At 48.2% G+C, this 26,172-nt stretch overlaps 1 pseudogene; it reads left to right on the forward strand.

The window, feature by feature from the left end:
- The window catches only part of LOC120023265, an 87,917-nt pseudogene extending 65,090 nt beyond the window's left edge, over positions 1-22,827 (forward strand).
- Positions 22,828-26,172: the final 3,345 nt, after the last annotated feature.

Here is a 26,172-nt window from a genome sequence, read left to right on the forward strand (position 1 = left end):
GGTAGAAGCTGTTTAGATGCCTCTTGGACTTAGACTTTGCACTCTGGTACCGCTTGCCGTTCGGTAGCAGAGAGAACAGTCTATGACTAGGGTGGCTGGAGTCTTTGACAATTTTTAGGGCCTTCCTCTGACACCGCCTGGTATAGAGGTCCTGGATGGCAGGAAGCTTTGCCCCAGTGATGTGCTGGGCTGTACCCACTACCCTCTGTAGTGCCTTGCGGTCGAAGGCCGAGCAGTTGCCATATCAGGCAGTGATGCAACCAGTCAGGATGCTCTCGATGGTGCAGCTGTAGAACCTTTTGAGGATCTGAGGACCCATGCCAAATATTTTCAGTGCCCTCTTCACGACTGTCTTGGTGTGCTTGGACCATGTTAGTTTGTTGGTGATGTGGACACCAAGGAACTTGAAGCTCACAACCTGCTCTACTGCAGCCCCGTCGATGAGAATGGGGGCGTGCTCAGTCCTCTTTTTCCTGTAGTCCACAATCATCTCCTTTGTCTTGATCACGTTGAGGGAGAGGTTGTTGTCAGGGCACCACGCGGCCAGGTCTCTGACCTCCGCCCTATAGGCTGTCTCGTCGTTGTTGGTGATCAGGCCTACCACTTTTGTGTCATCGGCAAACTTAATGATGGTGTTGGAGTCGTGCCTAGCCATGCAGTCATGAGTGAACAAGGAGTACAAGAGGCGACTGAGCATGCACCCCTGAGGGGCCTCTGTGTTGAGGATCAGCGTGGTGGATGTGTTGTTACCTATCCTTACCACCTGGGGGGCGGTCCGTCAGGAAGTCCAGGATCCAGTTTCAGAGGGAGATGTTTAGTCCCAGGGTCCTTAAAGTATTGATGATGTTTGTGGGCACTATGGTGTTGAACGCTGAGCTGTAGTCCATGAACAGCATTCTCACATAGGTGTTCCTTTTGTCCAGGTGGGAAAGGGCAGTGTGGAGTGCAATAGAGATGGCATCATCTGTGGATCTGTTGGGGCGGTATGCTAATTGGAGTGGGTCTAGGGTTTCTGGGATAATGGTGTTGATGTGAGCCATGACCAGCCTTTCAAATCACTTCATGGCTACAGACGTGAGTGCTACGGGTCGGTTGTCATTTAGGCATGTTACCTTAGTGTTCTTGGGCGCAGGGACTATGGGGATCTGCTTAAAACATGTTATTACAGACTCGGACAGGGAGAGATTGAAAATGTCAGTGAAGACACTTGCCAGTTGGTCAGTGCATGCTCGCAATACACGTCCTGATAATCCATCTTGCCCTGCGGCTTTGTGAATGTTGACCTGTTTAAAGGTCTTACTCACATCGGCTGTGGAGAGCGCGATCACACATTCTTCCAGAACAGCTGGTGCTCTCATGCATGTTTGTGTTATTTGCCTCGAAGTGAGCGTAGTTTAGCTCGTCTGGTAGGCTCGTGTCACTGGGCAGCTCTCAGTTGTGCTTCCCTTTGTAGTCTGTAATGGTTTGCAAGCCCTGCCACATCAGACGAGCGTCAGAGCCGGTGTAGGACGATTCAATCTTAGTCCTGTATTGACGGTTCGTCGAAGGGCATAGCGGGATTTCTTATAAGCTTCCGGGTTCTGGTCCCGCTCCTTGAAAGCGGCAGCTCTAGCCTTTAGCTCAGTGCGGATGTTGCCTGTAACCCATGGCTTCTGGTTGGGGTATGTATGTACGGTCACTGTGGGGGCGATGTCATCGATGTACTTATTGATGAAGCCAGTGACTGATGTGGTGTACTCCTCAATGCCATCGGAGGAAACCCGGAACATATCCCAGTCTGTGCTAGCAAAACATTCCTTTTAGCTTAGCATCTGCTTCAACTGACCACTTTTTTATTGATCAAGTCACTGTTGCTTCCTGCTTTAATTTTTGCTTCTAAGCAGAATTCAGGAGGTCAGATTTACCAAATGGAGGGCTAGGGAGAGCTTTGTATGCATCTCTGTGTGTAGAGTAAAGGTGGTCCAGAGTTATTTTTTTATTTTATTTTTTCCCCTCTGGTTGCACATTTAACATGGTCCCAAAATGTTTTGCTTGTTAGCAATCCCATTTTCAAGATATGTAACTTTCAAAATACAGAAATCATCCCCATATGATGCTGTTTGCATCAAATGATGCCACGTATATGATGTAAAACGCAGCATCATACAGGGATGATTTCTGTATTTTGAAAGTTACATACAGTATCCTGAAAACGTGATTACTCACAAGCAAAACATTTTGAGGCCATGTCAACAATGGACTAATGAAACAAATACCAACATTTTTCCTTTTTAATAGTATGTTACTCAACGAGAATAGACTATGCAGCTGCCAGCACCTCAAACATGTTGACCCATTTACGTCATGACCCCAGTATTCCAACCATCAGAGTAAGACGGAAACTCAAAGAAACAACACATTGTCTCCCCTCTGCATTCAAGCAGCCCTTGGCAGCTGATTCTTACCGGGCCAAAGAAATTACAAGAGCGATAGGTAGGCTATGTTTTATATTTTTTACCGTCTTTGGTTTATAGCTGCGGATATGCGCCCATTCTCGAATGCTGAGAATAGGGGGTTTTAGCACCTTGTGAAAGTGCTTAAAACACGATATGAACTTCCCTCTTGCACCCATTTCAGCAAACAGGTAGTACCTGCTCTATTCTAAGCAAACCAAAGTCAAAGTTTTTAATTAATTGGCCAATGCACCCTGTGTTGCGCTTATTTAACAGTGACAGCCCGTCACATTTCCCGGAGTGGGAGATGTACCGTGCCACAGACACACCCCCTTTATGAGAGTCCGCATCTTGCACTGAAGGAGGCAGTGTCATGGTGCATTCGTAACCAAGTGGAAAGTGGTAATTTACCACATACGACTGGGAATAATCCACTTGAACAGGCCTCAAACTGGTTAAAACTAGTGGGAAACTCCTCTATCACCCACTTCTTCCACATGCTGACCTATGACATCACCTACTAAGGAAATGGCCTCTAACAGCTTTTTCGACAGTTAAATGCAACAACAAAACATTATTTATAAAAAGCAATCTATAAATGTATTTTTTTAACTCTGTAATTTGTTTACAAGCATGATATCTGTACTTCTAGTTTGTGGTTGAAACAACTTGTTGGCCATTAGCCAATCAGCGTTTCTCAACAAGTTCAAATCACATGAATGCGCCTAACTGATATTTACGACCTCCCACCTCCCACATGGTCGCAGACGCAGCATTAGAGTGTAAACTTGAGGCCCAACATAATGCTCCAGTCACAACAGACAATGCAAGGAACATTGTGAATGCTGAATATTGTGAATGCCATTTAATTTTTCCACTGTCCTGAAACTGAACCGTGACCCCCCCCAAAACCTCAACACGTACCGAACCGTGACCCCCCCCCAAAACCTCAACACGTACCGAACCGTGACCCCCCCCCCAAAACCTCAACACGTACCGAACCGTGACCCCCCCCCAAAACCTCAACACGTACCGAACCGTGACCCCCCCCCAAAACCTCAACACGTACCGAACCGTGACTCCCCCAAAACCTCAATAGGTACCGAACCGTGACCCCCCCCCAAAACCTCAACACGTACCGAACCGTGACCCCCCCCAAAACCTCAACACGTACCGAACCGTGACCCCCCCCAAAACCTCAACACGTACCGAACCGTGACTCCCCCAAAACCTCAATAGGTACCGAACCGTGACCCCCCCCAAAACCTCAATACGTACCGAACCGTGACCCCCCCCAAAACCTCAACACGTACCGAACCGTGACCCCCCCCAAAACCTCAACACGTACCGAACCGTGACTCCCCCCAAAACCTCAACACGTACCGAACCGTGACCCCCCCCAAAACCTCAACACGTACCGAACCGTGACTCCCCCAAAACCTCAATACGTACCGAACCGTGACTCCCCCCAAAACCTCAACACGTACCGAACCGTGACTCCCCCAAAACCTCAATACGTACCGAACCGTGGGTTTGGTGAACCGTTACATAGCTAATACATACACTACATGGCCAGAAGTATGTGGACATCCATTCAAATGAGTCGATTCGGCTATTTCAGCCACACCTTTTGCTGACAGGTGTATAAAATCGAGCACACAGCCATGCAATCTCCATAGGAAAACATTGGCAGTAGTGGTGGCCCGTACTGAAGAGCTCAGTGACTATCAACGTGGCACCGTCATAGGAAGCTACCTCCAACAAGTCAGTTTGTCAAATTTCTGCCCTGCTAGAGCTGCCCCGGTCAACTGTAAGTGCTGTTATTGTGAAGTGGAAACGTCTAGGAGCAACAACGGCTCAGCTGCGAAGTGGTAGGCTACACAAGCTCACAGAACACGTAAAAATCATGCCGTCTGCTCCAAACTGAGTTCCAAACTGCCTCTGGAAATCAAAGTTTATTTGTCACGTGCGCTGAATACAACAGTGAAACGCTTACTTACAGGCTCTAACCAACAGTGCAAAAAAGGTATTAGGTGAACAATAGGTAAGTAAAGAAATAAAAACGACAGTAAAAAGACAGTGAAAAATAACAGTAGCGAGGCTATAACAGTAGCGAGGCTACATTTAGTCGGGCTGATTGAGGTAGTATGTACATGTAGATATGGTTAAAGCAACGTCAGCACAAGAACTGTTCGTTTGGAGCTTCATGAAATGGGTGTCCATGGCCGAGCAGCCGCACACAAGCCTAAGATCACCATGTGCAATGCCAAGCATTGGTTGGAGTGGTGTAAAGCTCGCCGCCATTGAACTCTGGAGCAGTGGAAACATGTTCTCTGGAGTGATGAATCACACTTCACCATCTGGCAGTCCGAAGGACGAATCTGAGTTTGGCGGATGCCAGGAGCACGCTACCTGCCCGACTGCATAGTGCCAACTGTGAAGTTTGGTGGAGGAGGAATAACAGTAAGGGGCTGTTTTTCATGGTGCAGGCTAGGCCCCTTAGTTCCAGTGAAGGGAAATCTTAACACTACAGCATACAATGACATTGTAGACGATTCTGTGCTTCCAACTTTGTGGCAACAGTTTGGGGAAAGCCCTTTCCTGTTTCAGCATGACAATGCCCCTGTGTACAAAGCGAGGTCCAGACAGAAATGGTTTGTCGAGATTGCTGTGGAAGAACTTGACTGGCCTGCACAGAGCCCTGACCTCAACCCCATTGAACACCTTTGGGATGAATTGGAACACAGACTGCGAGCCAGGCCTAATCGTCCAACATCAGTGGCCGACCTCACTAATGCTTGTGGCTGAATGGAAGCAAGTCCCTGCAACAATTAATGCCCATATTAATGCCCATGATTTTGGAATGAGATGTTCGATGAACAAGTGTCCACATACATTTGGTCATGTAATGTATTAAACTGTACCTGCAGTATTCTGAGTATTCCTGTGTTATTACTACTGTGTAAGGCCTATTCTAGGTACCCAGACAGATGAGACCTACTCATAGCTCTCGAGCTGTATATATTACCGCAGGTTCTGGAATAACACAACGACCTGAGTAACACAGAGCGTTCTGTCTCTCCCTCCGCCGGGAGCTTAGGGTCATTAAGCCCGTAGCTAAAGTAGACCAAGTCAGGCCAGCTCACTCTAAAACTCATTCTCTACACTGCTGGGATTAGGCTATTGGCCTTCCATCAAGCCTAGAGAAAAGACCAGCCTCATCTAGCCAGCTCTCTTCTCTCTCTCCTTTATCTTTAAAGGCTTGGTTCGCTCTCGTATGTCACACACCACTCAAACACTTTCAATTGACAACACTCTTCCTTTCTATCTCTCTCTCGACCTACCACAATCTTCTCTCTTCCTCCCCCTCTATCCATACCTCTCCTTCCATACCTCTCCTTCCATACCTCTCCTCTCACCTCTCCTTCCATACCTCTCCTTCCATACCTCTCCTCTCACCTCTCCTTCCATACCTCTCCTTTCATACCTCTCCTCTCATCCCTCCTTCCATACCTCTCCTCTCACCTCTCCTCTCACCTCTCCTTCCATACCTCTCCTCTCACCTCTCCTTCCATACCTCTCCTCTCACCTCTCCTTCCATACCTCTCCTCTCACCTCTCCTTCCATACCTCTCCTTCCATACCTCTCCTTCCATACCTCTCCTTCCATACCTCTCCTCTCACCTCTCCTTCCATACCTCTACTCTCACCTCTCCTTCCATACCTCTCCTCTCACCTTTCCTTCCATACCTCTCCTTCCATACCTCTCCTCTCACCTCTCCTTCCATACCTCTCCTCTCACCTCTCCTTCCATACCTCTCCTTCCATACCTCTCCTTCCATACCTCTCCTTCCATACCTCTACTCTCACCTCTCCTTCCATACCTCTCCTCTCACCTCTCCTTCCATACCTCTCCTCTCACCTCTCCTTCCATACCTCTCCTCTCACATCTCCTTCCATACCTCTCCTCTCACCTCTCCTTCCATACCTCTCCTCTCACCTCTCCTTCCATACCTCTCCTCTCACCTCTCCTTCCATACCTCTCCTTCCATACCTCTCCTCTCACCTCTCCTTCCATACCTCTCCTCTCACCTCTCCTTCCATACCTCTCCTTCCATACCTCTCCTCTCACCTCTCCTTCCATACCTCTCCTTCCATACCTCTCCTTCCATACCTCTCCTCTCACCTCTCCTTCCATACCTCTCCTTCCATACCTCTCCTCTCACCTCTCCTTCCATACCTCTCCTCTCATACCTCTCCTCTCACCTCTCCTTCCATACCTCTCCTTCCATACCTCTAATCTCACCTCTCCTTCCATACCTCTCCTTCCATACCTCTCCTTCCATACCTCTCCTCTCACCTCTCCTTTCATACCTCTCCTCTCACCTCTCCTTCCATACCTCTCCTCTCACCTCTCCTTCCATACCTCTCCTCTCACCTCTCCTTCCATACCTCTCCTTCCATACCTCTCCTCTCACCTCTCCTTCCATACCTCTCCTTCCATACCTCTCCTCTCACCTCTCCTTCCATACCTCTCCTCTCAACTCTCATTCCATACCTCTCCTCTCACCTCTCCTTCCATACTTCTCCTCTCACCTCTCCTTCCATACCTCTCCTCTCACCTCTCCTTCCATACCTCTCCTTTCATACCTCTCCTCTCACCTCTCCTTTCATACCTCTCCTCTCACCTCTCCTTCCATACCTCTCCTCTCACCTCTTCTTCCATACCTCTCCTTCCATACCTCTCCTCTCACCTCTCCTTCCATACCTCTCCTTCCATACCTCTCCTCTCACCTCTCCTTCCATACTTCTCCTCTCACCTCACCTCTCCTTCCATACCTCTCCTTTCATACCTCTCCTTCCATACCTCTCCTTCCATACCTCTCCTCTCACCTCTCCTTCCATACCTCTCCTCTCACCTCTCCTTCCATACTTCTCCTCTCACCTCTCCTTCCATACCTCTCCTCTCACCTCTCCTTCCATACCTCTCCTTTCATACCTCTCCTCTCACCTCTCCTTTCATACCTCTCCTCTCACCTCTCCTTCCATACCTCTCCTCTCACCTCTTCTTCCATACCTCTCCTTCCATACCTCTCCTCTCACCTCTCCTTCCATACCTCTCCTTCCATACCTCTCCTCTCACCTCTCCTTCCATACTTCTCCTCTCACCTCACCTCTCCTTCCATACCTCTCCTTTCATACCTCTCCTTCCATACCTCTCCTTCCATACCTCTCCTCTCACCTCTCCTTCCATACCTCTCCTCTCACCTCTCCTTCCATACCTCTCCTCTCACCTCTCCTTCCACACCTCTCCTTCCATACCTCTCCTTCCATACCTCTCCTCTCACCTCTCCTTCCATACCTCTCCTTTCATACCTCTCCTTCCATACCTCTCCTTCCATACCTCTCCTCTCACCTCTCCTTCCATACCTCTCCTCTCACCTCTCCTTCCATACCTCTCCTCTCACCTCTCCTTCCATACCTCTCCTCTCACCTCTCCTTCCATACCTCTCCTTCCATACCTCTCCTTCCATACCTCTCCTCTCACCTCTCCTTCCATACCTCTCCTCTCACCTCTCCTTCCATACCTCTCCTTTCATACCTCTCCTTCCATACCTCTCCTCTCACCTCTCCTTCCATACCTCTCCTCTCACCTCTCCTTCCATACTTCTCCTCTCACCTCTCCTTCCATACCTCTCCTATCACCTCTCCTTCCATACCTCTCCTTTCATACCTCTCCTCTCACCTCTCCTTCCATACCTCTCCTTCCATACCTCTCCTTCCATACCTCTCCTCTCACCTCTCCTTCCATACCTCTCCTTCCATACCTCTCCTCTCACCTCTCCTTCCATACCTCTCCTCTCATCTCTCCTTCCATACCTCTCCTCTCACCTCTCCTTCATACCTCTCCTCTCACCTCTCCTTCCATACCTCTCCTCTCACGTCTCCTTCCATACCTCTACTCTCACCTCTCCTTCCATACCTCTCCTCTCACGTCTCCTACCATACCTCTCCTCTCACCTCTCCTCTCACCTCTCCTTTCATACCTCTCCTCTCACCTCTCCTTCCATACCTCTCCTCTCACCTCTCCTTCCATACCTCTCCTTCCATACCTCTCCTCTCACCTCTCCTTCCATACCTCTCCTTCCATACCTCTCCTTCCATACCTCTCCTCTCACCTCTCCTTCCATACCTCTCCTCTCACCTCTCCTTCCATACCTCTCCTTCCATACCTCTCCTCTCACCTCTCCTTCCATACCTCTCCTTCCATACCTCTCCTCTCACCTCTCCTTCCATACCTCTCCTTCCATACCTCTCCTTTCATACCTCTCCTCTCATCCCTCCTTCCATACCTCTCCTCTCACCTCTCCTTCCATACCTCTCCTCTCACCTCTCCTTCCATACCTCTCCTCTCACCTCTCCTTCCATACCTCTCCTCTCAACTCACCTTCCATACCTCTCCTCTCACCTCTCCTTTCATACCTCTCCTTTCATACCTCTCCTCTCACCTCTCCTTCCATACCTCTCCTCTCACATCTCCTTCCATACCTCTCCTCTCACCTCTCCTTCCATACCTCTCCTCTCACGTCTCCTTCCATACCTCTCCTCTCACCTCTCCTTCCATACCTCTCCTCTCACCTCTCACCTCTCCTTCCATACCTCTCCTCTCACCTCTCCTTCCATACCTCTTCTTCCATACCTCTCCTCTCACCTCTCCTTCCATACCTCTCCTCTCACCTCTCCTTCCATACCTCTCCTCTCACCTCTCCTTCCATAACTCTCCTTCCATACCTCTACTCTCCTCTCACCTCTCCTTCCATACCTCTCCTCTCACCTCTCCTTCCATACCTCTCCTCTCACCTCTCCTTCCATACCTCTCCTTCCATACCTCTCCTCTCACCTCTCCTTCCATACCTCTCCTCTCACCTCTCCTTCCATACCTCTCCTCTCAACTCACCTTCCATACCTCTCCTCTCACCTCTCCTTCCATACCTCTCCTTTCATATCTCTCCTCTCACCTCTCCTTCCATACCTCTCCTTCCATACCTCTCCTCTCACCTCTCCTTCCATACCTCTCCTCTCACCTCTCCTTCCATACCTCTTCTTCCATACCTCTCCTCTCACCTCTCCTTCCATACCTCTCCTCTCACCTCTCCTTCCATACCTCTCCTCTCACCTCTCCTTCCATAACTCTCCTTCCATACCTCTACTCTCCTCTCACCTCTCCTTCCATACCTCTCCTCTCACCTCTCCTTCCATACCTCTCCTCTCACCTCTCCTTCCATACCTCTCCTTCCATACCTCTCCTCTCACCTCTCCTTCCATACCTCTCCTCTCACCTCTCCTTCCATACCTCTCCTCTCAACTCACCTTCCATACCTCTCCTCTCACCTCTCCTTCCATACCTCTCCTTTCATACCTCTCCTCTCACCTCTCCTTCCATACCTCTCCTTCCATACCTCTCCTCTCACCTCTCCTTCCATACCTCTCCTCACCTCTCCTTCCATACCTCTCCTCTCACATCTCCTTCCATACCTCTCCTCTCACGTCTCCTTCCATACCTCTCCTCTCACCTCTCCTTTCATACCTCTCCTCTCATCCCTCCTTCCATACCTCTCCTCTCACCTCTCCTTCCATACCTCTCCTCTCACCTCTCCTCTCACCTCTCCTTCCATACCTCTCCTCTCACCTCTCCTTCCATACCTCTTCTTCCATACCTCTCCTCTCACCTCTCCTTCCATACCTCTCCTCTCACCTCTCCTTCCATACCTCTCCTCTCACCTCTCCTTCCATAACTCTCCTTCCATACCTCTACTCTCCTCTCACCTCTCCTTCCATACCTCTACTCTCCTCTCACCTCTCCTTCCATACCTCTCCTCTCACCTCTCCTTCCATACCTCTCCTCTCACCTCTCCTTCCATACCTCTCCTTCCATACCTCTCCTCTCACCTCTCCTTCCATACCTCTCCTCTCACCTCTCCTTCCATACCTCTCCTCTCACCTCTCCTTCCATACCTCTTCTTCCATACCTCCCCTCTCACCTCTCCTTCCATACCTCTTCTTCCATACCTCTCCTCTCACCTCTCCTTCCATACCTCTCCGTCCATACCTCTCCTCTCACCTCTCCTTCCATACCTCTCCTCTCACCTCTCCTTCCATACCTCTCCTCTCACCTCTCCTTCCATACCTCTTCTTCCATACCTCTCCTCTAAACTCTCCTTCCATACCTCTCCTTCCATACCTCTCCTTTCATACCTCTCCTCTCACCTCTCCTTCCATACCTCTCCTTCCATACCTCTCCTCTCACCTCTCCTTCCATACCTCTCCTCTCACCTCTCCTTCCATACCTCTCCTCTCACCTCTCCTTCCATACCTCTCCTCTCACCTCTCCTTCCATACCTCTCCTCTCAACTCACCTTCCATACCTCTCCTCTCACCTCTCCTTCCATACCTCTCCTTTCATACCTCTCCTCTCACCTCTCCTTCCATACCTCTCCTTCCATACCTCTCCTCTCACCTCTCCTTCCATACCTCTCCTCACCTCTCCTTCCATACCTCTCCTCTCACATCTCCTTCCATACCTCTCCTCTCACGTCTCCTTCCATACCTCTCCTCTCACCTCTCCTTTCATACCTCTCCTCTCATCCCTCCTTCCATACCTCTCCTCTCACCTCTCCTTCCATACCTCTCCTCTCACCTCTCCTCTCACCTCTCCTTCCATACCTCTCCTCTCACCTCTCCTTCCATACCTCTTCTTCCATACCTCTCCTCTGACCTCTCCTTCCATACCTCTCCTCTCACCTCTCCTTCCATACCTCTCCTCTCACCTCTCCTTCCATAACTCTCCTTCCATACCTCTACTCTCCTCTCACCTCTCCTTCCATACCTCTACTCTCCTCTCACCTCTCCTTCCATACCTCTCCTCTCACCTCTCCTTCCATACCTCTCCTCTCACCTCTCCTTCCATACCTCTCCTTCCATACCTCTCCTCTCACCTCTCCTTCCATACCTCTCCTCTCACCTCTCCTTCCATACCTCTCCTCTCACCTCTCCTTCCATACCTCTTCTTCCATACCTCTCCTCTCACCTCTCCTTCCATACCTCTTCTTCCATACCTCTCCTCTCACCTCTCCTTCCATACCTCTCCGTCCATACCTCTCCTCTCACCTCTCCTTCCATACCTCTCCTCTCACCTCTCCTTCCATACCTCTCCTCTCACCTCTCCTTCCATACCTCTTCTTCCATACCTCTCCTCTAAACTCTCCTTCCATACCTCTCCTTCCATACCTCTCCTTTCATACCTCTCCTCTCACCTCTCCTTCCATACCTCTCCTTCCATACCTCTCCTCTCACCTCTCCTTCCATACCTCTCCTCTCACCTCTCCTTCCATACCTCTCCTCTCACCTCTCCTTCCATACCTCTCCTCTCACCTCTCCTTCCATACCTCTACTCTCACCTCTCCTTCCATACCTCTCCTTCCATACCTCTCCTCTCACCTCTCCTTCCATACCTCTCCTCTCACCTCTCCTTCCATACCTCTCCTTCCATACCTCTCCTCTCACCTCTCCTTCCATACCTCTCCTTCCATACCTCTCCTTCCATACCTCTCCTCTCACCTCTCCTTCCATACCTCTCCTTCCATACCTCTCCTCTCACCTCTCCTTCCATACCTCTCCTCTCATACCTCTCCTCTCACCTCTCCTTCCATACCTATCCTTCCATACCTCTCCTCTCACCTCTCCTTCCATACCTCTCCTTCCATACCTCTCATTCCATACCTCTCCTCTCACCTCTCCTTTCATACCTCTCCTCTCACCTCTCCTTCCATACCTCTCCTCTCACCTCTCCTTCCATACCTCTCCTCTCACCTCTCCTTCCATACCTCTCCTCTCACCTCTCCTTCCATACCTCTCCTTCCATACCTCTCCTCTCACCTCTCCTTCCATACCTCTCCTTCCATACCTCTCCTCTCACCTCTCCTTCCATACCTCTCCTCTCACCTCTCATTCCATACCTCTCCTCTCACCTCTCCTTCCAAACTTCTCCTCTCACCTCTCCTTCCATACCTCTCCTCTCACCTCTCCTTCCATACCTCTCCTTTCATACCTCTCCTCTCACCTCTCCTTCCATACCTCTCCTTCCATACCTCTCCTCTCACCTCTCCTTCCATACCTCTTCTTCCATACCTCTCCTCTCACCTCTCCTTCCATACCTCTCCGTCCATACCTCTCCTCTCACCTCTCCTTCCATACCTCTCCTCTCACCTCTCCTTCCATACCTCTCCTCTCACCTCTCCTTCCATACCTCTTCTTCCATACCTCTCCTCTAAACTCTCCTTCCATACCTCTCCTTCCATACCTCTCCTTTCATACCTCTCCTCTCACCTCTCCTTCCATACCTCTCCTTCCATACCTCTCCTCTCACCTCTCCTTCCATACCTCTCCTCTCACCTCTCCTTCCATACCTCTCCTCTCACCTCTCCTTCCATACCTCTCCTCTCACCTCTCCTTCCATACCTCTACTCTCACCTCTCCTTCCATACCTCTCCTTCCATACCTCTCCTCTCACCTCTCCTTCCATACCTCTCCTCTCACCTCTCCTTCCATACCTCTCCTTCCATACCTCTCCTCTCACCTCTCCTTCCATACCTCTCCTTCCATACCTCTCCTTCCATACCTCTCCTCTCACCTCTCCTTCCATACCTCTCCTTCCATACCTCTCCTCTCACCTCTCCTTCCATACCTCTCCTCTCATACCTCTCCTCTCACCTCTCCTTCCATACCTATCCTTCCATACCTCTCCTCTCACCTCTCCTTCCATACCTCTCCTTCCATACCTCTCCTTCCATACCTCTCCTCTCACCTCTCCTTTCATACCTCTCCTCTCACCTCTCCTTCCATACCTCTCCTCTCACCTCTCCTTCCATACCTCTCCTCTCACCTCTCCTTCCATACCTCTCCTCTCACCTCTCCTTCCATACCTCTCCTTCCATACCTCTCCTCTCACCTCTCCTTCCATACCTCTCCTTCCATACCTCTCCTCTCACCTCTCCTTCCATACCTCTCCTCTCACCTCTCATTCCATACCTCTCCTCTCACCTCTCCTTCCAAACTTCTCCTCTCACCTATCCTTCCATACCTCTCCTCTCACCTCTCCTTCCATACCTCTCCTTTCATACCTCTCCCCTCACCTCTCCTTCCATACCTCTCCTTCCATACCTCTCCTCTCACCTCTCCTTCCATACCTCTCCTTTCATACCTCTCCTCTCACCTCTTCTTCCATACCTCTCCTTCCATACCTCTCCTCTCACCTCTCCTTCCATACCTCTCCTTCCATACCTCTCCTCTCACCTCTCCTTCCATACTTCTCCTCTCACCTCTCCTTCCATACCTCTCCTTTCATACCTCTCCTTCCATACCTCTCCTTCCATACCTCTCCTCTCACCTCTCCTTCCATACCTCTCCTCTCACCTCTCCTTCCATACCTCTCCTCTCACCTCTCCTTCCACACCTCTCCTTCCATACCTCTCCTTCCATACCTCACCTCTCACCTCTCCTTCCATACCTCTCCTTTCGTACCTCTCCTTCCATACCTCTCCTTCCATACCTCTCCTCTCACCTCTCCTTCCATACCTCTCCTCTCACCTCTCCTTCCATACCTCTCCTCTCACCTCTCCTTCCATACCTCTCCTCTCACCTCTCCTTCCATACCTCTCCTCTCACCTCTCCTTCCATACCTCTCCTCTCACCTCTCCTTCCATACCTCTCCTCTCACCTCTCCTTCCATACTTCTCCTCTCACCTCTCCTTCCATACCTCTCCTCTCACCTCTCCTTCCATACCTCTCCTTTCATACCTCTCCTCTCACCTCTCCTTCCATACCTCTCCTTCCATACCTCTCCTTCCATACCTCTCCTCTCACCTCTCCTTCCATACCTCTCCTTTCATACCTCTCCTCTCACCTCTCCTTCCATACCTCTCCTTCCATACCTCTCCTCTCACCTCTCCTTCCATACCTCTCCTCTCACCTCTCCTTCCATACCTCTCCTCTCACCTCTCCTTCCATACCTCTCCTCTCACCTCTCCTTCCATACCTCTCCTCTCACGTCTCCTTCCATACCTCTACTCTCACCTCTCCTTCCATACCTCTCCTCTCACCTCTCCTTCCATACCTCTCCTCTCACCTCTCCTTTCATACCTCTCCTCTCACCTCTCCTTCCATACCTCTCCTCTCACCTCTCCTTCCATACCTCTCCTTCCATACCTCTCCTCTCACCTCTCCTTCCATACCTCTCCTTTCATACCTCTCCTCTCACCTCTCCTTCCATACCTCTCCTTCCATACCTCTCCTCTCACCTCTCCTTCCATACCTCTCCTTCCATACCTCTCCTTCCATACCTCTCCTCTCACCTCTCCTTCCATACCTCTCCTTCCATACCTCTCCTCTCACCTCTCCTTCCATACCTCTCCTTCCATACCTCTGCTCTCACCTCTCCTTCCATACCTCTCCTTCCATACCTCTCCTTCCATACCTCTCCTTCCATACCTCTCCTTCCATACCTCTCCTTTCATACCTCTCCTCTCATCCCTCCTTCCATACCTCTCCTCTCACGTCTCCTTCCATACCTCTACTCTCACCTCTCCTTCCATACCTCTCCTCTCACCTCTCCTTCCATACCTCTCCTCTCACCTCTCCTTCCATACCTCTCCTCTCACCTCTCCTTCCATACCTCTCCTCTCACCTCTCCTTCCATACCTCTCCTCTCACCTCTCCTTCCATACCTCTCCTCTCACCTCTCCTTCCATACCTCTCCTCTCCTCTCACCTCACCTTCCATACCTCTCCTCTCACCTCTCCTTCCATACCTCTCCTTTCATACCTCTCCTCTCACCTCTCCTTCCATACCTCTCCTTCCATACCTCTCCTCTCACCTCTCCTTACATACCTCTCCTCTCACCTCTCCTTCCATACCTCTCCTCTCACGTCTCCTTCCATACCTCTCCTCTCACCTCTCCTTTCATACCTCTCCTCTCATCCCTCCTTCCATACCTCTCCTCTCACCTCTCCTCTCACCTCTCCTTCCATACCTCTCCTCTCACCTCTCCTTCCATACCTCTTCTTCCATACCTCTCCTCTCACCTCTCCTTCCATACCTCTCCTCTCACCTCTCCTTCCATACCTCTCCTCTCACCTCTCCTTCCATAACTCTCCTTCCATACCTCTACTCTCCTCTCACCTCTCCTTCCATACCTCTCCTCTCACCTCTCCTTCCATACCTCTCCTCTCACCTCTCCTTCTATACCTCTCCTTCCATACCTCTCCTCTCACCTCTCCTTCCATACCTCTCCTCTCACCTCTCCTTCCATACCTCTCGTCTCACCTTTCCTTCCATACCTCTTCTTCCATACCTCTCCTCTCACCTCTCCTTCCATACCTCTTCTTCCATACCTCTCCTCTCACCTCTCCTTCCATACCTCTCCGTCCATACCTCTCCTCTCACCTCTCCTTCCATACCTCTCCTCTCACCTCTCCTTCCATACCTCTCCTCTCACCTCTCCTTCCATACCTCTTCTTCCATACCTCTCCTCTCACCTCTCCTTCCATACCTCTCCTTCCATACCTCTCCTTTCATACCTCTCCTCTCACCTCTCCTTCCATACCTCTCCTTCCATACCTCTCCTCTCACCTCTCCTTCCATACCTCTCCTCTCACCTCTCCTTCCATACCTCTCCTCTCACCTCTCCTTCCATACCTCTCCTCTCACCTCTCCTTCCATACCTCTCCTCTCACCTCTCCTTCCATACCTCTCCTCTCACCTCTCCTTCCATACCTCTCCTCTCACCTCACCTCTCCTTCCATACCTCTCCTCTCACCTCACCTCTCCTTCCATACCTCTACTCTCACCTCTCCTTCCATACCTCTCCTCTCACCTCTCCTCTCACCTCTCCTTCCATACCTCTCCTCTCACCTCTCCTTCCATACCTCTCCTCTCACCTCTCCTTCCATACCTCTCCTCTCACCTCACCTCTCCTTCCATACCTCTCCTCTCACCTCACCTCTCCTTCCATACCTCTACTCTCACCTCTCCTTCCATACCTCTCCTCTCACCTCTCCTCTCACCTCTCCTTCCATACCTCTCCTCTCACCTCTCCTTCCATACCTCTCCTCTCACCTCTCCTTCCATACCTCTCCTCTCACCTCTCCTTCCATACCTCTACTCTCACCTCTCCTTCCATACCTCTCCTTCCATACCTCTCACCTCTCCACTAAGAATAATGGCTGCTTGTTCTGAGTTACAGGGCAGTAAGGACAGCCTCTCTGTATGATCCTCCTCATGTGTCAGAGGGGGTTTGCGTTAAAACCATTAAAGCCAGTACTGTGACCCCATTCACCAGTTAGCCACTTGAGATAAACTGTGCTAGCCCATGCTAGGTTATCCTGCTAGCCTCTTTAGCATAAAAGCCTACTATATAGATGCATAGAAGCCCACCAGACAGACTGCATAAAAGACTGCATTAGTGACAGGCAGAGTCACAGACCAGTTCACCTCAGGCCGATGTCACTCCCAGGTCGTCCCTGTTATGTCAACAGCAGCCACTCTCCCATTGTTTGTGTATCTAACATAGTACACTAACGTAGCCTGCTAGCAGCCATTGAGAGTAAATGGATTGCGTCAGTGAGTGGTGAAATGGACACACGTCATCCCTCTCAAACACAGTCATTAAGTGAAAGGCAGAGCAAACACAAGGCACAAAGGATTCACTGGTTGACTTGGAGAGGGGTAGACAGTGTATGGACCAAATTGTAAAGCTATTCATTCATTCACCCAGCGGTAATGAGGTACCGTCTGGTAGCCTGCTGCGAGGATGATTACTTGCAATGAAATGTGATGTTAGGTTGATTCGCTGTTTGTCTCTGTTTTTAGAGCTTTAGGACACGTAGATTAAAGGCTAGCCAGAGAATAAGACCATTTTCAAGACCGAACAGCAAGAAACTATTCTTATGCACATAGCAATTAAACTGTATGTGTGTGTCCAGGCTAAGAGAGGCAGTAAGGAGGAGAAGCACTTTTCAGAGCACACAGAGGAGTATGTGGACTTCCTGCCTGTGGAGTGGCGCTCCAAACTGGCACTGGATGGGGGTAAGGGGTGTGTTTGCTCGTGCGCAGTGTGTCCTCGATCCCAATTGAGCTGAGAGAGCAGCAGCTGTCGTCCACTAGCTTCCAGGAGGTGACACCCACCTTGTGATGGCATGCTGAATTTAGGTCACACTTGTGGAACCACAAGCCAGACGGCTAGGCTACATCTCTCACATGGAGTTCCGTGTACTGTCCTCTGCCCTACTCCTGTCCTGTCTCCTACGCCCTTTAATTTCCTATTCTGTCTACGATGCACATACAGTACTGAGTATTCAATATCTATACAGGTCTTAGGCCTTAACTGTTTTAGCCAAGTGAATGGAAGGTTGATCTGAATAAAAATAGATCTGTAGAAGTATAGAGGATAAACAAAGGCTTACTCATAAAAACTATCCACTGTCAGACATATATTTGTATATGTTATTGATGGTTGAGTCGTGTGAATCTGTAGATACGGTGGACTCCATCACCCCAGACAAGGTGCGAGGACTGAGAGACCTGCTCAACAGCAGTGCCATGGACATTATGTACTACACCAGTCCCTTGTACAGGGACGAGGTGAGACTGAAACACACACACACAGTGGGTTTAAGTCTTCATCTCGCTTGACAACCGTATTGGCCCTGGCTAATTGATACCACCCTTATCTCCAGATCACCAGGGGCCTGACGTCAGAGCTGAACCGCCTCTACACCCTGTTCTGCTCCAGGAACCCTGAGTTTGAGGAGAAGGGGGGCAAGGTGTCCATCGTGTCGCACTCCCTGGGCTGCGTGATCACCTTTGACATCATGACAGGCTGGGACCCGGTGAGGTTCTGTCTGCAGGAGCACCAGGAGCTGGAGGAGGAGCTGGACCTGAGATGGGTCTCCTACGAGGAGAGACGCCTGCTGGAGCAGCTGCAGCTCACTAGGAACCGGTAGGCAGGGTGGTGGGTAGTGGGGTGTGTGTGTGTGTTTGTCTCTCTGTCACAGTTGAGATGGCCACCTAAACTGTGTCTACAGACAGTTAGGTAGTGTGTGTGTAGGAAGGAGTGGGGTGTGAGTGGTGTAGGTATTTTGTTAATGGTCTGAATACTAACAGTATTACTGAAACTCACTCTCTACTCCTCAGGTTACGAGAGCTGGAAGATCAGCTTCAAGGCCTGGAGGCCTCCAAACCGCTAGCACCCCCTACTCTGAAATTGAAGGTACACTGCTAACTGCTCAAAAGCAATCCCTTCAACCCGGGACACAGGATCCAGGGTGATAATGGCAGAAAGCAACAAGATGACTAAGCAAATTACTGAAGGAAAGATGGTGTCTGTTTCCTCCTCTTCCCCAGGTGGAGAATTTCTTCTGTATGGGCTCTCCCCTGGCGGTGTTCCTGGCCCTGAGAGGGATTAGACCAGGGAACAGTGGAGAACAGGACCACCTTCTGCCTCGCTACATCTGCCAGAGGCTCTTCAACGTCTTCCACCCCACAGACCCCGTGGTGAGACACCGAGACAGACAAACACACACACTTTTCTTTACAGTCCTGGAGCGCTGAATCACTTCGTTTTGTCTGTCTCTCTCTAGCCCTGCCATTCCCCTTTACCTCACAGCTACTCTATGCTTATCTAAGAGCCTTTCTCATCTTAAGGATTGTTGGGAAAATTCTTACACAGGGACACTCGAAGTCAATCTTAAATGAATCATTCAGTTTATTGTCAGCGCGCTGGAGAGGTTCCAACCAACTCAATGCACCACAGTACACATGTCAATCAGGAGCTCTGTCTGGGCAGTCTCAGCAGTTGTCTTTATATACGGCTATACACAGACAAGTTATATTTGCATGATTTAGCATAATGAATCATTACCGTTTTGTTTCATCCATGTGACCGACCAATACTGGTTCAGAACATGTGACAGACCAATACTGATTCAGAACATGTGACAGACCAATACTGGTTCAGAACATGTGACAGACCAATACTGGTTCAGAACATGTGACAGACCAATACTGGTTCAGAACATGTGACAGACCAATATTGGTTCATAACATGTGTCAGACCAACACTGGTTCATAACATGTGACAGACCAATACTGGTTCATAACATGTGTCAGACCAACACCTCACGAGGCTTCTCCTCTCTAAGCTGAGACCTTGAAACTGAGATCTTTCATTCGTTCTCAAAACAAGATCTGGGCGTACTGCCAAATCGCAGCTACTGATAGTGAGGATTTGTACAGTCAGCCACTTGCATGAACACAGAAATTAGTTACTTAGAACAGCACATGAATGGTACACAGAAATTAGTTATAAGAATAGCACAAACATTAAAATTTCCCTTACAGGATGATTAGACCCAGGGTTTTTTCCTGACCAGAGGGCAGACAAGGTGCTAGACTGACTGTGACTGGTTTGTCCTTGCTGCAGGCTTACAGACTGGAGCCCCTCATCCTTAAACATTACAGCAAAATTGCACCTGCACAGATACACTGGTAAGAGATCATTCATTCTCCCAAGGTGAATCTGTATGTTACACATAAACTGCTGAAACTACTACTTTCTGTACGGACAGTGACAGGTGTTTTTCTTCTCCCAGGTGTAGTGCTGTAGACCCCACGCCATACGATGAGATCCGTCCCACCTTCATCAACCCGCAGAAGGACCCGACGTCGGACACAGAGAGCATCCCCAGCCCCTCCACTTCCCCTGTCCTGGCCAGGAAATACTACAGAGAGTCTATCGCCAGCATGGGCAAGGCCAGCATCCTGGGTACGTCTGTCAGTCCTCTGGTTGATTCTCTGTATAGAACCTTTTTGCCTTAAATCACCGTGCACATTATTATTACCTTAAATATTTGAATATGAGTGCCTTCATTACCTGTGCACATGATGCAGATTCAAACTCGAGTTGGTCCAAAGCTAGAAGGGAAAGAATTAAACTTCATTGTAAGATTACCTCACTCAGCAGGTTCCCATAGATTTTACGGTCAATCATTTGTACAGAAGATATTTGTAGACAGCACAACATGTCCTGAGCAGACAAAGCAGATGGTTCCATTCAAAGTACATCAGCATGTACTCAGCATCTTGTGATGGAATTGACATCTATTATTGGACTCACTCAACAGTATTTCCCTCACAGACCCACCTGTCAAATCATTTATGACATAGGCAACACTGCCATCTTGTGGAGAGAGCATGTAAAGACCAGAGCCGTACTACTGGATTAGTCTCCAAAACTCCACCCTACGCAACAGATTAGGGTCTGGTTTCAATGACGGACTCTTGGCAACTTTCATAAGCGGAAGAGGGTGGATCCTCTTCCGACAGACAACTCTCCCAACAAATCACGAGGCAGACATGCCAGAAGGTCGCGATTGGAAACCAAATTTGGTAGGGAAAAACTTTGCAGCGGTTTTAGTGAAGTTAGTTGCACTCATTAAAAATAATCTCTTCATCTTGCTAGATACTATTTAGTATTATATTCAAGCGGATAAGGTAGTGACGTAGTTCCTCTATGCCAAACTGACGTTCTATTACTTACAAAACCTGTTAAGCCGGAGCTGGGGAGGCAACCCGGATGTCTAGAGTCTAGGGTAGACTTCACTCACCTTTGTCGCACCCCATCTAAAATGAATCTCTCTCCCTCCCTCTCTCTGTGTGTATTGCTCTCTCTCGCTGTCTTTCCATCTCGCTCTCTGTCTAGGAGCGGCCAGTATAGGTAACAGTATAGGGAAGGGGATGGGATACTGTTCTCCCGGTTCTCCCACCCTGCGCCCTCCGGAGTGTCCTTTGGCATCGAGGGCTGGACCCCAGAGGGAGAGGAGCCGAAGAGGACAGTCGACAGCCAATCAGCTTACGGCCTTTCGTCCACCTTGTCCCAGTCTCCCTCCACCCTCATAGACCCCTCAGGTTAGTTCAGCTACATTTCAACCCCAATTACACTTTCAGGAATAATTGTATTGTAGTCCATGTAATAACAAGTGCCTTTTCATAATATTTGCCACCCTTGACCCCCCCAGAGTTTTTATATATATAAAAAGGAGAATGAATACATAATGCTAATTCACATCAGAGTTAAGTACCCTTTTGAATCTGTAGCAGTTACGTTTGTGCAGTATACAGTAAATGGTCTAAAATGTATTCTCACAGTGAATCTCTGTTCTACAGTGGAAATAGAGCGCCGCATCGGTTTTGAACTCTGTGAGGGCCTTGTGGAGAGCCGCTATTGGTCAGCGGTGATCTCACATACAGCCTATTGGGTCTCACACGATATTGCGCTCTTGCTACTGACGTTCATATACAAGCAGGCCAACATGCCGCCACCCACAGAAGACAGTCCTGACCCAGAGTAAACACACAGAGAGAAACTCCATGTCCACTCACACAACACAGCATCTTTATCACTCTCTGTTACTCCATTCTCTCTCTGTTTTTATACTGACACATCTCTACTAACACACAGACTTTGTACTGTTTAGGATGGGATGGATACACACTCACCCAAGGGTGACACATTGGATTATGCCCCCCGGAGGAGGGCTGCCTGCCTGTCACTGTTATGACCAGTCCCAATGCATGCTCTATGAAGCATGGGCGATAGTAGGATCCTCTATGTATCCTCCCAGCCAGTCCAGCCGCCAACGAGTATGTCCTCTTCCTCGAAGATCACTGTCTCTGTCTGAAACTGCTGCCCTCCTGGATGTACCCATCTCCAGTTCCCCCCATGTGTAGCAGCCATGGTTCAGCCCAACCCAAATCAGCCTGGCCCCCTCAGTAAACTCCCTCATCCTCACTGGTCTGTCTCTTCTGACGCTATGCTTCCATCTACAAGGACCTGGGCTGAATACTGGGACCCTTAGTCTCAACACCTACAGTATGTCACTGTCTGAGCAAACTCAATGCAACTTTCAAAGTGGTCTAAACTTTATTTATATATTAAAATGTTAATATATTACCCTAAGAAAATAATACGGCATAGTTCCTATTTTTCTCTTTGTTGTGGAAATGTAAAAAAAAAGGGGAGATTATGATCTTGTCTCTAGTTTTTATTTTGATATTCCACAGGGACGCTGTAACTCTATTACCATGTGACTATCAAGTGACTTTTACGTAGAAGTATTGATCTACAAAAAGCCATTTTAGTATTTTTGTTTTTGCACGACAAAGTGACAAGATGACTGTACACATACGCAAACCAGATGTGTGCGTGTGCAAATTGATTTTGTCCCCCCACACCAAACACGATCACAACACGCAGGTTGAAATATCAAAACAAACTCTGACCCAATTATATTAATTTGGGGACAGGTCGAAAAGCATTAAACATTTATGGCAATTTAGCTAGCTAGCTTGCAGTTGCTAGCTAATTTGTGCTATTTAACTAGCTAGCTTGCTAGCTAATTTGTCCTGAGATATAAACGTTGAGTTGTTATTTGACCTGAAATGCAAGGTCCTCCGATGATTAATCCACACATAAAACGGTCAACCGAATCGTTTCTAGTCATCTCTCAATTCAGGCTTCTTTTTCTTCTTTGGACTTTATATGGAGATTGGCAACTAGCATTCATAAAAGGTGCATTATCACAACCGACCTCAATTCATCTTTCAATCACCCACAAGGGTATATGTTCCTAAAAACCAATGAGAAGATGGCACGTGGGTATATGCTTCTAAAAACCAATGAGGAGATGGGAGAGGCAGGACTTGCAGCGCGTTCTGCGTCACAAATAGAATCAACTTCTATTTTAGCGCCTGGCAGCGCAGACGCTCGTTGGCAGTATGGGTGCAATGATTGAATAACATGTATGTGTACATTTATTTTGCAAAGCACATGACGCGTCTGGTTTGGGCATGGTGTAAAATTACCTTATGTCTTTGGTTTAATAATTGAATGGTGCTGTGTGGCAAACTGTTTGTTTTAGTTATGAGGTACATCTTTGGCTCCAACGAGTGAGGAACAACGGCTTGACTCACTTGACGTTCAGATGATGTTCACACAATGTCAGCAGGACATTCAAGTGACAGATGTACATCCATGTGAAAGTCAAGCTTGATAAGTGTAACTTACCTTATTGTCATTAAGTTTCTATTTTAGTCCTACCAGGAACCATGTAGATCCCTGTACGGAGATCTGAAATGTAGCCTCCATTTTATTTTATAGGGCAACTTTTTAATCTAACCAAAACACAGGTGAAATCAGTTCTGTTCAGATGGATAGTCTAAAGTCTGACAAGCTCCCTTTGTATGCAATTCAAGTGTCCAATCAAAAGAGAGATCATGTCAATGTTTCAGTCTGTGGTTGGACAGAGGAGCTGTCACTCAGAGGTTCAAGCCAGTAGAAACTCTTCTCAGAAACCTTGAGAAGGTCATGAACAGAAAGTGACCTTCAGGTGCCTACTATTTGCATTGATACCGAGATAAATCAAAAAGAAAGGATGTATATATTTTTTTATCCAATTAATTTTTCATGACCATTTTTTTAAATCTGTAGTAGTGTTAACGTAGATCCCGGAGTCCAGCAGGTGGCCAAATATCTCTTTAATGTCACTAAGTTATTCTGTCTGCTTCACTCTTAGTGGCTAAGCTAGTATGAACAGAGCATGTTGAAATCCAAGGGCATTTTCCCTCTAGTAAAGGGCTTCAGGTCAGAGTTACTCAGCTTTAGTTGCTTTTTCCACGAACAATATGTAAAACTTAACAAGCTCAGTATATCTTTTATGGCTCGCAAAAAGAAGCATGATGCCTGAATCACTTTGCATCCCATGTGGTCATTTTAAATGTGAATGTGTCTCTCATGGGGGTTATTGCAGTGTTCCCAACAGACCTCTGAAATCCTGAAGCTGCATTCAGATGGTCTGGCGCTAGCTGCCCACTATCTAAAAACACGTCCCACACAGGATTTGTTTTTTATATCAGCAGTTTTATAAGATGATGGATGCAGGATGATGAAATGTAACCAACCTCAAATGAATGTGTGTGATGCTGACTGCACATTGGCATTGTAGAGTTCCCTATATGTCCTATGCTTTGTCTTTAAAATAAGTCTCAATTGAGTTGTCTAAGAATCTGTATGGCACAAGCTAACTGTCCCAGTGGTCTCGTAGTCCACAGAATGGATTTATTTGAGTCGTTTTTAATGTAGATGCATGATGTGTATGAGAGTGGGACCTATTTTGTGAAGCGGACTTGGACCAGACTGCCTTGTAGAGGACCAGAGAACAACTTGAAGTCATGGACAATAAGGGAAAATTACTTGGAATTGTTCAGAGTGAAGGATGATGTTGGACCTTGCACATTCTCAATGGCTTGAAATTGCACAGTACCCCTTTTAGACATGGCTTGAAATTGCACAGTACCCCTTTTAGACATGGCTTGAAATTGCTTTTGTGTGTTTGTGTTAAATGTCAATGACAGACAAAGGTGAAAAACTGCCTGCCATCTAAATCGAGTTGTTTCTACATTGGGCAGTCATGCAACTATTATCTCTTATAAAGGGTTTGAACACTCCCTACCATGTTGTTTTGAGTGTACTGATCAAGGACAGTTCAACTGATGTCTCTGCATGCTAAAATGATACGGGCTGAGTATGGGGGCAATTTAAAATGATGGTTGGAGGATGTTTTGTTCGTGGGCTATCATAATTGTGGTCTATTATAGTTTCAACACATCAGGCCAGCTATCACAAGGTGAACCTCACTCAAATAGACAAGCACAGACTGTTAACTATGTTCAGAAATACATTGGCTAAAGAACTAGGTTTGTTTAAATGGTGTGCTGTGCACGTTCTGTTTTTTGTTCTGTTTTGAGAATGGTCTTGGGACTCTGTTATATTTTCTCACCATTCATCTCAGCTCCAAGCATCTAGTGAAGTCAAAGTGCGGTAGCTAGCTGGTCTATCCCAGAGTCACCCCTAGTTTAATGAGGGCTTTGGATGACCTTTGAACCCTAAGGGGTCATCTGTAAAACCAGTTGTGTTCTGTTGGGCACACCGTAGCAAAATGTTTTGCAACAGAATATAGATGGTGTTCTTATTTGACAAGTTCAGGTAGTACCTCTGTTGCAAAACATTTCCCACCAACTGAACATGATCCAGGGCTTTCGCCTTTCAGATAATGTCCACAGAATGAGAGGTACCATCATCTAGGAATGTCTGCATTGCCTGGGTCGACTGAATGAACGAAACCTTTTTCAATAAGACTGTTTAAAACTTTGTTAGTTTGATTTTGAAAGGATTTCTGCTGGAAAAGTGACTGTCCCTAGAGCTGGGCAATAACCCACCATGCCTGAAATGGATTCAAACTGCCATCTGAAACGCTATTTCCTTTTTGTAATTTAAAAAATTGTTTTATGTACAATGGCTTCTTTTATTCTGTATCCTTCTCCCATCTGCTGCTTCTAAAGTTGTTCTGTCATGTCCCAAGTATGATATCTGAGATGTAGTACTGACGTCTGGACTGTCTGGTCTGTCTGAATGAAAAGTGCTTAAATGTGTGGGAGGGAGGTCTGGGACGAGGCTGAGGGAGGAAGATATTCTCCAAATATTAAATGGGAAAGATTCGCTAGTTTCCATCTCCCGGTTTTGATGGAGCACAATACTGCTATTTGTTTCCTTTGAACCGTACATCAAATTC

Source organism: Salvelinus namaycush, chromosome 28, assembly GCF_016432855.1.
Source record: "Salvelinus namaycush isolate Seneca chromosome 28, SaNama_1.0, whole genome shotgun sequence".
Taxonomy (NCBI): domain Eukaryota; kingdom Metazoa; phylum Chordata; class Actinopteri; order Salmoniformes; family Salmonidae; genus Salvelinus; species Salvelinus namaycush.